This window comes from Pelobates fuscus, chromosome 3, assembly GCF_036172605.1.
Source record: "Pelobates fuscus isolate aPelFus1 chromosome 3, aPelFus1.pri, whole genome shotgun sequence".
NCBI classification, from domain to species: Eukaryota; Metazoa; Chordata; class Amphibia; order Anura; family Pelobatidae; genus Pelobates; species Pelobates fuscus.
The window spans coordinates 235,044,268-235,058,485 of NC_086319.1; the positions used below are offsets into that span (position 1 = coordinate 235,044,268).

The 14,218-nt window shown below is 40.7% G+C and overlaps 1 pseudogene; it reads right to left on the minus strand.

The window, feature by feature from the left end:
• Positions 1-8,859: 8,859 nt before the first annotated feature.
• Positions 8,860-8,978, minus strand: LOC134603731 (5S ribosomal RNA; annotated as a pseudogene).
• Between the last annotated feature and the right edge of the window lie 5,240 nt (positions 8,979-14,218).

Below are 14,218 nucleotides of genomic sequence, written 5' to 3' on the forward strand. Positions count from 1 at the left end.
GTGTTGTAACAACGTCCAGTAATAGGTGGGACTATTAATATAATAAAATAGTCCCAAAATGTCTTGAATAAAAGTACTCTCTTGGGCAGTAATAGAAACAAGTAGAATTTGGATCACACTGAACAATCTTGTCTAGAAGGGTGTGCAGGTTTTCAGAGCTCCTTGATGTAATCCATATATAGCGTAGAAAGACAAAAGCGGGAAAGACTCCAATAGTGCAATATATATAGTAAAAATAATGATGGGCTACTGACATTTAGTGGAGCTATAGCCAGCTCCAGCGTATAAGGTGTGCAGTGGTATAATCCCCACTTGCAGGATATCGTGAATGCCCTCAATAGGAAAGATTCCAGAAACCCCAAAACAGAAATAAAAGGCAACAAACAGTGCTCTCTGTATGATAAAATATTGTAATAAAATTGAATAACAGATATATACTCACAAAGGTAGAGCAGACCAACTGCTCTTTGAATAAAGCAATGGTGGAATGATCCAGATCTAGGATTCTTTGGAGTGGATAAAAATGGTAATATAAAGTATAAAATGCCAGGAGATGTAAAATAAAAAGGTAATGTGATGCACCTATAAATAGGAAGTGGGGTATAATGACACAAAAGGTATAAGTAGGGGTAATGAAGTAGGTTGCTAGAAACGTATTCACTGAGAACTTTATTATTATTTTTGACAGTTGCAGGAGAGGAGTCATGGGGGGAGGAGGAATGAAAACCCGCTAACAGTTTAAATGATATGCTTTTCCTGAAGAAGTGGACAACAGGACATACTTGTGTATTAGGCAGGATAGGTAGGTTGGAGCAGCATTATGTAGGGACTTGTAAGCAAGCACCAGAATCTTAAATTGAGCCCTATATTTAACTAAAAGCCAATGTAAGGCCTGACAGAGGGGGGAGGCGTGGAAGGTGCGGGCAGACAGGAAAATGAGCCTCGCCGCCGCATTCATTATAGATTGCAGCGGTGCAATCTGGAAACACGTAAGACCACTGAGAAGGGGATTGCAGTAGTCAAGGCAAGAAAGAACAATGGCATGGACCAGCACCCTAGTCGGGTCTGGTGTTAAATAGGGGCGGATGCGAGCTATGTTTTTGAGATGGAAGCGGCAGGATTTGGCGATCGACTGGACATGAGGGGTGACGGAGAGGTCAGAGTCAAAGAGAACACCTAGGCAGCGAGCTTGCGAGGTAGAGGTGATGGTAGCGCCTTTGACTTGGAGGGAGACAGACACGGGAGTAGCAACATTTGAGGGAGGAAAGACCAGAAGTTCTGTTTTGGACAGGTTGAGTTTAAGGAAGTGAGCAGCCATTCAGTTGGAAGATAGAGAGGCAGTCAGAGACAAGAGTCAAGATGGACGGAGAGAGATCAGGAGAGGACAGGTAGATTTGCGTGTCATCTGCATATAAGTGATAATGGAAGCCAAATGAGCTGATGAGTATACCAAGGGAGGCAGTATAAATGGAGAACAGTAGGGAACCAAGGACAGAACCTTGGGGAACGCCAACAGAGAGGGGTTGGGGAGAAGAGGCAGAGCCAGAGAAAGAAACACTGAAAATGTGCTGGGAGAGGTAGGAGGTGCACCAGGAGAGAGCAGTAACCCTTAGACCGAGATGACAGAGAATGAGAAGAAGCTGTTGATGATCAACAGTGTCAAAGGCAGCAGAAAGATCAATGAGAATTAGGATAGAGTAATGGCCGTGAGATTTAGCAGCGATTAAACTGTTGGATACATTGGTCACAGCTGTTTCAACAGAGTGACAAGCGCGGAATCCAGGCTGAAGGGGGTCAAGCAGAAAGTTGGATTTGAGGAAGTCTGTCAATCTTGCATACACAACTCTCTCGAGGAATTTGGAGGCAAACGGCAGTAGCGATATAGGGCGGTTGTTGGATGGGTCAAGGTTGGGCTTTTTCAGAATTAGCATTATGGTTGCATGCTTGAAGGGTGAAGGTAATGTGCCGGAGGAAAGGGAGAGATTTAAATTGTAATTAAGAGGAAAAGCAAGAGAAGGAGACAGGGTGCGGATGAGATATGAGGGAATAGGATCGAGGGAACAGGTGGTGGGGCAGGAGGACCGCAGCAGAGCAGAAACCTCTTCCGTTGTAGTAGGTGCCAATGAGCATAGAATAGTGGAGTGAATGGGGTTAACCAGGGTTGTCTTTAATATTGATTGGGCCCTGGGCAAGCATTTGATTGGGCCCCCTGGACCCACTCCCTGGCATGCAATCATGCCTCCACCCCAACGCAGTGGGCAAACTAAAGTAGAAAGAGCCCTGGTGCAAGAATTTCATTTGGACCTCCAATTGCAAGGTTGGAAAGAAGGTAGAACCCTATCTGTCGTGCAACTCCAACAATGCATTGACAGCTGGGGCTCTACCAATTTCCCATGCTTGCAGGGTTGTATTTAGCACTGTGTTTGTGTGTTTGAATGTAAACATATTTTTGTATGGAGTATGTTTGTGTGAATGTGTGTGTATGTAGTGTTAGAGTTTGAATGCAAGTGTACATTTAAGTGTAGTGCTGGTTTTTGAATGTAGGGGTTTGTTTATATATAATTTTGGTGTTTCACACAGAGGTGTGTTTGTATGAAGTGTTGACTTTCAATGCAGGAGTGTGTTTGTATGTAATGTTGAAGTTTGAATGGAGGGGTGTATTTGTATTTATTGTTGGTGCTCAGACACACAGGTAAACACGCTGACACACAAGCAGATACACACCCTGACTACATACAGATACGCACACAGATAAACACACAGACACATAAAGATACACAGACAGATAAACTGAGACATACTGACACACATAAAAACATACAATGATAGACATACTGACACACACACTGACACAAACTGTCACACAGGCACATACGATGACAAACATACTGACACACAGATACATATACTGACACACACACAGGCACAAACACTGAAAGACATACTGACACACACACACACACAGGCACATATACAGACATACTAACACACACACACAGTATCTCTATCAGCGTATGTGGCTGTGTGTGTGTGTGTGTGTGTGTGAGTATGTCTGTATATGTGCCTGTGTGTGTGTCAGTATATCTATCAGTATAAGTGCCTGTGTGTGTGTCAGTATATCTATCAGTATAAGTGCCTGTGTGTGTGTGTCAGTATGTCTGCAGATGTGCGTGTGTGTCAGTATGTTTAACAGTGTATGTGCCTATGTGTGTGTGTCAGAATGTCTGTCAGTGCATGTATCTGTGTGTCAGTATGTTTGTCATTGTATGTGTCTGTGTGTGTCAGTATGTCTATCAGTGTGCCTGTGTACACACACACACACACACACAACAGGTACACACACACTGGAAGACATACTGACATACAGGCACATACACTGGCAGACATACTGACACACACAGACACATACACACACAGACATACTGACACACACAGACACATACACTATCAGACATACTGAAACACACAGACACATACACTGTCAGACATACACAAACAGACATACTGACACACACAGACACATACACTGTCAGACATACTGACACACACAGACACATACACTGTCAGACATACTGACATACACACACAGACATACTGACACACACAGACACATACACTGTCAGACATACTGACACACACAGATACATAAACTGTCAGACATACTGACACAGACAGATACATAAACAGATACACGGACAGACAAACTGACATACATGTAAAATTAAAATTGTAAGCCCATCCTCCAGTTTCCTACCTTTTGCTGGAGGGTGGCATCCCTGGGATCCAGTGTGCTGCTTGAGGATTATGTGAGTGAGGAGCCCCCATCCTCACTGCCTCCTCCTCCCTCCCGTGCAGGTCCTTCTTCTCCCGCGCAGCAGCTCTTTATGGGAGGAAGTGACGCTCTGCACTCACTTCCTCCCAGTGCTGCTGAAAAGCAAGGGAGGCCCGGTCGCGGTGTTAAAGGGCCACAGCGCCCGACCGGGCCCCTGCTGGTACAAGCCTACTGGGTGGCCCTAAGTGCATGGGCCACCCAGTAAGTCTGTCAGTGTGTGTCTGTCTGTCAGTAAGTGTGTCTGTCAGTGTGTGTGTGTGTGTGATATTGTATGTGTCTAAACTTAAAGCACAGTATATAGGAGACATGGGAAATCAAGTATAGTGTCCCTATGGGAGTGGGCAACTCTAAAGGGGCAGAGTAGATACTGACAAGTAATATTAAAGTGCCCTTATGAAAAAAGTGGTATAAACCCTCCTTTGGGACTTGTAGTAGTTAAAACTTAACGTTTAATAACTATATGTGTGATAAAAATAGAATACTTCAAACAAAGAGAAAAACATGACAAATTGTTCCGTGTAAACTGGGTTGAATTTGTAAGGCTTAGCTGAGTTTTAACCCAAAATCAATTGGACTCTACAAAGAGGACCATCTACTCTGACAGCATTAATAAATAAACACGGATAACTTGGACAGGTGTATGGAAAGGATATCTCCATATACTTCTCTTTCTAAATTGGCACTTTACATATATATGCATGCGAGTGTATCATTTTTTTTGGCAGGGGGGGGAGGGGTGGATCTTGGGTGAGTTCCCACACTTTTTTCTCCAGGACTTGACCCCTGTGTGTATATATATATATATATATATATATATATATATATATATATATATGTAGAAATAAGGGAAGCACTCTCCGGTCTTAATAAAAAGTCCTTCAGTATTTTATTTCCAAAACATGGATTTACAAATTTCGATCGACGTTTTGACCCCTCAGGGTCTTCCTCAAGATCAATGTAACCATATACAATAACCAAATATATAACAAAATAAATAATGTACTCACCAATCGTGACTGAATCACCTCACCCCCTCCGTGTATACCCGGAAGTGAATTAGCGATCACGTGACCACGTGACCTATCGTGATGCGTGCGTGCTGACGTGCAAATGTGTTGCTAGGGAACCAGTATACAAAACACTTTCGCAAAGGTGTTTAACCGGAGCTATGTGAAGATATGTGGATATGTACATATGTAAATATTATGTGACCAGTAAGAATAGCTATAAATATACTATAAAGCTATATAGGATGCTAAATAGAGTGATATTCAACAATTTATAAAGTTTTTACCGTGAATCATCCAGTGAAATCACGCAATAAAAAATGTGCCAAAATACATGCAGTGAAAAACGTGCATAAATATCATGTAGATCTCCCAAGAGAGCTACATCACCTTATCTATATATAATAAATACATAGGACATAAGGAATCAATTAAAGGGTCATATCCACCATATCATATCAAAAATTACAATGGAGAGCTAGCCAAAGATTGCCAAAATATATATAAACAAAACAGGGAAACTGTGATATTACTATCAATAACAGCTTTTACAGCTCTATATACTGTTGGATAAACAGGGGAGAGAGAGCGCTGGGGGGCACCCAGCCATCCTATTAAGGCACTCATTATTCCTGGAGACATATCTTATCCAAAAGAGACCAAAACAGAAAAACCCTGGACCAAAAAACAAAAAACAAAAAAACAGTAAAAGTGGAAAAAATGGAAATAATGAAGATCTCGGATGTATATCAACAAATCTCATGGTGATACACACCCCCATTATAGGAACATAGAAAAAGTAATATTTTCATTGAGCCCCTTCGGGGCAACGGTGTCCAATCGATATATCCATTGGGCCTCCCGTTGTAGCAAGATCCTAGATCTGTCCCCTCCTCTGGGCATTGGAGGAACATGATCTATGGCTACAAATCTGAGAGTCGGGAGTCTGTGTTCCAGATTTAAAAAATGTTTGGCCACCGGTTTGTCGCTGTGTTGATCCCTGAATGCGGTCATGATCGTGGATCTGTGTCCTCGTATACGATCCCGTAGTGTCAAGTCGGTTTTCCCCACATATGAGAGGCCGCAGGGGCATGTGATCATGTATATGACATGATCAGTGGTACACGTAATATAGTGTGGTATTTTAATTTTTAGGCCACTGTGAGGATGGGCAAAAGTCGTCCCACTGATCATATGCCCACATGTCACACACCCACTGCATTTAAAGCAACCTTTCTTGGAAATCAGAGTGGGCTTACGATAACTGGCTATAGGATCATTCTTAACCAAGAGATCTTTCAAATTCTTGTTTCTTTTGTAGCTTAGTATGGGTGTTTCCAAGAATGTCTTAGGTAAGGTTTCGTCAGATCTGAGCATGCCCCAGTTTTTATGAATGGATTCTCTGATTTTCGAAGTGCCTGTATGAAAAGTGATGGGGAGATAGATCCTCGATGTTCTGGGTGTTTTCATAGTTTTAGGAGTGGATTTCTCACGGTTCCAGATGTCCACTGCTTTAGTATGTGCCGCCTTGAGTGTACAGGGTAGATATCCTCGTTCTCTAAATCTCTCCCACATCTCTTGGATTTGTGTGTCTCGTTTGGCCGCTTCCGTGTTGTATCTGAGAACCCTCAGAAACTGTGATATCGGTAGTGATTTTTTAAACTGTTTGGGATGAAAACTGGAGGCCATGAGTAGAGTATTTCGATCTGTCCTTTTTCGATGTAGGGTGAATTCCAGTTTATCATCTTTCTTGTACACTGTGACATCTAGAAATTGGATAGAGAGTATATCTTGTTCAACACTTAACTTAACCGGTGTGGATCGGTGTGGTCCGAAGTGGAGTCTCCTGAACTGGCATCAACTGTCTGGAACGTTGGTTTCCGTATTCTTGTTCTAAATCTGGTATTGGATCTATAGTTGTCCTGTGCTCCTCCCAGCCATCTATATACTTGATGGTATTTGTAATCATTGTTTACTTTTTCCAGTTTCTGTTTTTTGAACCGAATAAGGTCATTTTTGTATTTATTAATTTCATCCTGTAACTTTAACATAATCTGGAACACAGACTCCCGACTCTCAGATTTGTAGCCATAGATCATGTTCCTCCAATGCCCAGAGGAGGGGACAGATCTAGGATCTTGCTACAACGGGAGGCCCAATGGATATATCGATTGGACACCGTTGCCCCGAAGGGGCTCAATGAAAATATTACTTTTTCTATGTTCCTATAATGGGGGTGTGTATCACCATGAGATTTGTTGATATACATCCGAGATCTTCATTATTTCCATTTTTTCCACTTTTACTGTTTTTTTGTTTTTTGTTTTTTGGTCCAGGGTTTTTCTGTTTTGGTCTCTTTTGGATAAGATATGTCTCCAGGAATAATGAGTGCCTTAATAGGATGGCTGGGTGCCTCTCTCTCCCCTGTTTATCCAACAGTATATAGAGCTGTAAAAGCTGTTATTGATAGTAATATCACAGTTTCCCTGTTTTGTTTATATATATTTTGGCAATCTTTGGCTAGCTCTCCATTGTAATTTTTGATATGATATGGTGGATATGACCCTTTAATTGATTCCTTATGTCCTATGTATTTATTATATATAGATAAGGTGATGTAGCTGTCTTGGGAGATCTACATGATATTTATGCACGTTTTTCACTGCATGTATTTTGGCACATTTTTTATTGCGTGATTTCACTGGATGATTCACGGTAAAAACTTTATAAATTGTTGAATATCACTCTATTTAGCATCCTATATAGCTTTATAGTATATTTATAGCTATTCTTACTGGTCACATAATATTTACATATGTACATATCCACATATCTTCACATAGCTCCGGTTAAACACCTTTGCGAAAGTGTTTTGTATACTGGTTCCCTAGCAACACATTTGCACGTCAGCACGCACGCATCACGATAGGTCACGTGGTCACGTGATCGCTAATTCACTTCCGGGTATACACGGAGGGGGTGAGGTGATTCAGTCACGATTGGTGAGTACATTATTTATTTTGTTATATATTTGGTTATTGTATATGGTTACATTGATCTTGAGGAAGACCCTGAGGGGTCGAAACGTCGATCGAAATTTGTAAATCCATGTTTTGGAAATAAAATACTGAAGGACTTTTTATTAAGACCGGAGAGTGCTTCCCTTATTTCTACATATATATCTCTTAAACGTGGGATAGCACCAAGGCATCTACAACTTCATTATTGAGATAGGGTGAGTGCCAAGCTATATTTGTTTTGTATATATATATATATATATATAGCAAGAAGGAAAGAGATGCACTCTCAGGTCTTTGTAGAAAAAACTCGATATTATTTAATAACCGGTAACATACATCTGATTGACGTTTCAACCTCTTCAGGTCTTCCTCAAGATCAGTATACAAACATATAAAACACAAATATATAGGCAACATAGGAGGAGTTACTCACCATACAAACGGTGTACACCGGTTTCCATTAGTCCGAACTCGGAAGTGCAAGTGGAGCGTCATGTGACGCGTGACACGTGCCGTATGGGCGTGGCCATTACTATGACGTGGTTGCTAGGAAACGGGTAAACTAAACCCAAGCAAGTATGTAGTGAACGTGGAACAGCTCGGATTAGGCAGAGAATTATCTGTGCAATAAAGTGAAAGGGCATAAAGCCCTGTGGAGTATACAGGAATATGATACCTACCAAATAGCATGGTATACACACAATAAAGTGATCACCACTAATAGTGAGGACTCAAAGGTCCATTTCTATGAAAAAAGAGACTATATTGATATTGGTCCAGTATCTGACATACACCAATTAAAGTGACCATATGTATGTGGATCTGAAGTAGTGTAACATGCACCCAGTAGGAACAATACAAAGAACAAATGCATAATACATAACACATACAATTAAATCAAGCATAACATGGGCACAAAATATACAGAGTATTCAAATGAGTATACTATGTGCAGACTTTAATTAGAGATTCTTAAAAAATAAATGAAGATTAGGACAAAGGCTTATGGCACCTGAGGTTACTAGTTGGTCTCCCATACAAGTACTAACCAGGCCCGAGTCTGGATAGCTTCTGAGATCTGACGAGATCAGGCATTTTAAGACTGGTATGGCAATAGCCTCTAGGCAGGAGAGTATGGAAACTAGGTATTCAATGATAATCTATAGGTAGTGGACTGAAACCACATTCAAGCCAAAACAGAGGAAAAAAGGAAGAGGAAATGCCAGTTAGGAAATGCCAGTTAGGCTAAATATATTTTGGACAATCACTGATAGTGATTGAAATATAGCCATATGAGGTAATACTAAAAATCTATTGCGATATCAATCACTGACTGGATTAAAGAAAAATGTACAAAAAATGTATACAAAAAAAATATATATATACAGACTATACAGAAAAATTTATAGAAAAAATAAAAAATCTACACTGCCAAAGTTGTATATGCCAGTGTCGTAGGACCTAATTGATCACTATAACTAAGTCCCTACAAGTAGATGGAGTGTAAAGAAGTATCCCCCAAAAAAGAGAAAGAGTAGGCAAGACACGCTATATACAGTATACATATACACTATGATACAAAAATGTACAGGAGAAGAGGCTCAGAGAGATAATCCTAGACTACCGGGATAAGAAAGGTGTATGGTATCAGAGAAAAACTGAATAAACAATATTCTCATTTAGTCCTCTGGGTGTTACTGTGTCCAGTTGGTATGTCCATATTGCCTCCCGTTGAAGTAACATTCTTGATCTGTCACCACCCCTCGGAGGAGGTGGGATATGATCAATCACTGTGAAGCGTAATGATGGTAGTCTATGAGTTAAAGCCAAAAAATGTTTGGCTACTGGTTTGTCGCTGTAATTATCCCGATAGGCAGTGGTGATGGTTGACCGATGTCCACGTATCCCGTCCCTCATGGTGAGGTTAGTTTTGCCTACATACGATAGTCCGCTCGGACAGGTAATAAGGTATATTACGTGGTCTGTGGTACATGTTATATGATGTCGGATGTTGATTCTTTTGCCACTGTGAGGATGTGCAAATGACTTGCCACTGACTATGTGGCTACACGTCACACAACCACTACATTTGTAGCATCCTTTTTTGGTGATATTCGATATAGGCTGGTAACAATGAAGTGGGTCATTTCTGACCAAACTGTCTTTAAGACTTCTGTTCCTCTTATAGCTGAAAATCGGTCGTTCTCAAAATATTTTTGGAAGTTGTTTATCCGATTGTAGTAGTCCCCAATTCTTGTTAACAGAATGTTTCACCGTAGAGATGCCCGTATGGAATGTGAGCGGGAGGAACATCCTGGATGTTGGTGTTGCATTCGTTTTGGTTACTTCATTGGTCTCAGATTCCCATATTTCAATGGCACGAGTTTGGGCTTTCTGGAGAGTCTGAACATGGTATCCCCTTGCCCTGAATCTATTCCACATTTGTTGAAACTGGATGTCACGATTTTCAGAAGTACTACTATTGTATCTGAGAACTCTGAGGAATTGAGATAAAGGTAGTGAAGCCTTGAATTGTCTGGGATGGAAGCTGGATGCCATCAATAGTGTGTTGTGTTCCGTCTCTTTGCCTTATAACATGAACTCCAATTTTCCACGATATTTGTAGATGGTGACATCCAAAAATTGGATGGACTGTGTGTCGTATTGCATACTTAATTTCACAGAGGTAGGAGCAAGGTTGATCTCAGTGAGCATGTTCTTCAATGACTCCATGGTGCCTGTCCATACTAAAAATATGTCATCAACAAAGCGATGGTAGTGTTGAATGGAGTCTCTAAATTTCTGTAAGATGTATTTATTTTCAAATGTATACATGAAAGCGTTGGCCTAAGAGGGCGCCATCGCCGCTCCCATTGCTGTCCCTTAGAGTTGTAGAAAAAATTGTTTTTCAAATTTAAAATAATTACAGGTCAAGGCAATATGTAGGAATTCCAGTAAGAATTCAATGGGAGGTCCTGTGTATACTGTGGATTCACTCAAAACCATTCTGAGAGCCTGTAGCCCCTCTTGGTGGGGTATGATGGTGTACAGGCTCTGTACGTCTAAAGTGACAAGTATTGACGATTCGTCAATCGTAGGTGTTAGCTTTATTTTATGAATGAAGTCCCGTGTGTCCCGTAGACACGTGGGGAGTGCCACTACATTTTTTTTGATAAAAAAAATCAACATATTTACCCACTGGTTCCAGTAAACTGTCATTGGCCGACACAATGGGTCTTCCTGGTGGAGTGATGGGGTCCTTGTGGATCTTGGGCAGAGTATACAGTACAGGGTGTCTAGGGTATTCAACAAATAAAAATTGAGCTGTTTTCTCATCCAAGAAACCACTAAGAATGCCCAAGTCAATCTGGTTCTTGATTGTGGTTTGACATTTTTTCACAGGGTCAAACGTGAGTCTCATTTATGTAGTATGGTCATTGAGTTGTCGTAGTATTTCATTCCGATAATCTTGGTAGGATTGAATCACAGTAGCACCGCCCTTATCGGCAGAGTGTATGACGATGCTGATGTAGTGATTGAGGTCTTGTAAGGCTTTTATCTCACCTGGGGTTAAATTTGAATGGTATGTGGGGGGATTTTTCACCATCTGTTCTGTGTCTGCCTTCACAGTCTGAATAAAGGTCCTGATGGAGGCGTTGTTGGTACGAATATCCTTCTTTTGTTTCTTGTAAAATGGTGATGTCAATTTAGGTGTAGGTTCTTTCATAATTTCATTTAGATAAAGTGTCCTTTGGGTTTTATACATCTCAATCCCTTGTTGAAACGGGTCGACTTTGGACACAGGTACAAACGAAAGCCCTTTGTTCAACATAGAGTAGTGATCAGTGGTTAGCACTTTATTTGATACATTAAAAATGGTGGTCATTTCCTTCGTTTGGGAGGTTTCCCAATGGGATTTGAATTTCTACCAATTGCTCTGCCCTCTTCGTATTGCGCGGTTCTGTTTGTGCCTCTGGTATTGATTCTGAATGTGTCTGGTGGTTCTCTCAATTGTGTGCCCACCCCTAAAAAAGTATCATGTGGTGGGTTCTTGTTATCTCTTCCAGACTCAGGGTCAGAGGTGGAATCACCAGAACTGACATCAACGGTTTGGAAGGTGGGATTACGGATCTTCGTTCTAAACCTAAAATTGGGTCTAGGGGAGTCCTGAGATCCTCCAAGCCACCTATACACCTGATTATACTTGTAGTCGTTATTGACCTTTTCAAGTTTCTGCTTCTTGAAGCGAATAAGATCATTTTTATATTTATTTAATTTGTCCTGTAATTTCAGCATTTGTATAGTGGCAGAACATGCTTGTAATATAGAGGCATTGGAGGTTTCAACCTTTTGAATAGATTGTTTGACAAATAAGAGTTCCCTCCCCACTTCCTCCAACACAATCACCATCCAATCAAGTGAACACTTGTTGGAAATTAACATCCATTTTTTACAAAATGCAGGGTTCTGTCTACCTATGGTAGGTGAGTGTTTGACCCTGAACCCTCTGGGTATCCTCTTAGCTCTGTGGTAGTCAGAGAAGAAGACCCCATGCAGGTCCAGATCAGTTTCCTTTTTCTTTAATTTGAGTAAATCATTATAAAGATCCTGTATAGAATTAGTGTGAATTAAATCACCTGTGGTTTGTGGCCATAAAATGGCATTTGCTTGTTCCTCAGATATTGATAAGGTTTCAGCAGACTCTAATAAAGCTCCTGCTTTTGCCAAAAAATCTTCCATGTTAGCTAGCACAGTTTCTCAGAGGAAGAGCAAATCACTGTTTAGTGAATAATCCCTATTAAGGGAATTTAACATGAGGGGGTGCGCACCAAAGTGTAGCGTACACCACAAAATATATATACAAGTGTAGTGGCACTCACCCTTTCAATGAATAAGTAAAAAACTGCCTTGGTGCAATCCCACGCTGGGTATGTAAAGCAAGAAGGAAAGAGATGCACTCTCAGGTCTTAGTAGAAAAAACTCGATATTATTTAATAACTGGTAACATACATATGATCGACGTTTCGACCTCTTCAGGTCTTCCTCAAGATCAGTATACAAACATATAAAACACAAATATATAGGCAACATAGGAGGAGTTACTTACCAAACAAACAGTGTACACTGGTTTCCATTAGTCCGAACTCGGAAGTGCAAGTGGAGCGTCATGTGACGCGTGACGTATGGGCGTGGCCATTACTATGACGTGGTTGCTAGGAAACGGGTAAACTAAACCAGAGCAAGTATGTAGTGAACGTGGAACAGCTCAGATTAGGCAGAGAATTATCTGTGCAATTAAGTGAAAGGGCATAAAGCCCTGTGGAGTATACAGGAATATAATACCTACCAAATAGCATGGTATACACACAATAAAGTGATCACCACTAATAGTGAGGACTCAAAGGTCCATTTCTATGAAAAAAGAGACTATATTGATATTGGTCCAGTATCTGACATACACCAATTAAAGTGACCATATGTATGTGGATCTGAAGTAGTGTAACATACAATTAAATCAAGCATAACATGGGCACAAAATATACAGAGTATTCAAATTAGTATACTATGTGAAGACTTTAAAAAGAGATTCTTAAAAAATAAATGATTTTATTTAACCCCGGGTGAGATAAAAGCCTTACATGACCTCAGTCATAACATCAGCATCGTCATACACTCTGCCGATAAGGGCGGTGCTACTGTGATTCAATCCTACCAAGATTATCGGAATGAAATACTACGACAACTCAATGACCATACTACATATATGAGACTCACGTTTGACCCTGTGAAAAAATTTCAAACCAGAATCAAGATCCAAATTGACTTGGGCATTCTTAGTGGTTTCTTGGATGAGAAAACAGCTCAATTTTTATTTGTTGAATACCCTAGACACCCTGTACTTTATACTCTGCCCAAGATCCACAAGGACCCCATCACTCCACCAGGAAGACCCATTGTGTCGGCCAATGACAGTTTACTGGAACCAGTGGCTAAATATGTTGATTTTTTTATCAAAAAAAGTGTAGTGGCACTCCCCACATGTTTACGGGACACACGGGACTTCATTCATAAAATAAAGCTAACACCTATGATTGACGAATAGTCAATACTTGTCACTTTAGACGTACACAGCCTGTACACCATCATACCCCACCAAGAGGGGCTACAGGCTCTCAGAATGGTTTTGAGTGAATCCCCAGTATACACAGGACCTCCCATTGAATTCTTACTGGAATTCCTACATATTGCCTTGACCTGTAATTATTTTAAATTTGAAAAACAATTTTTTCTACAACTCTCGGGGACAGCGATGGGAGCGGCGATGGCGCCCTCTTACGCCAACGCTTTCATGTATACAT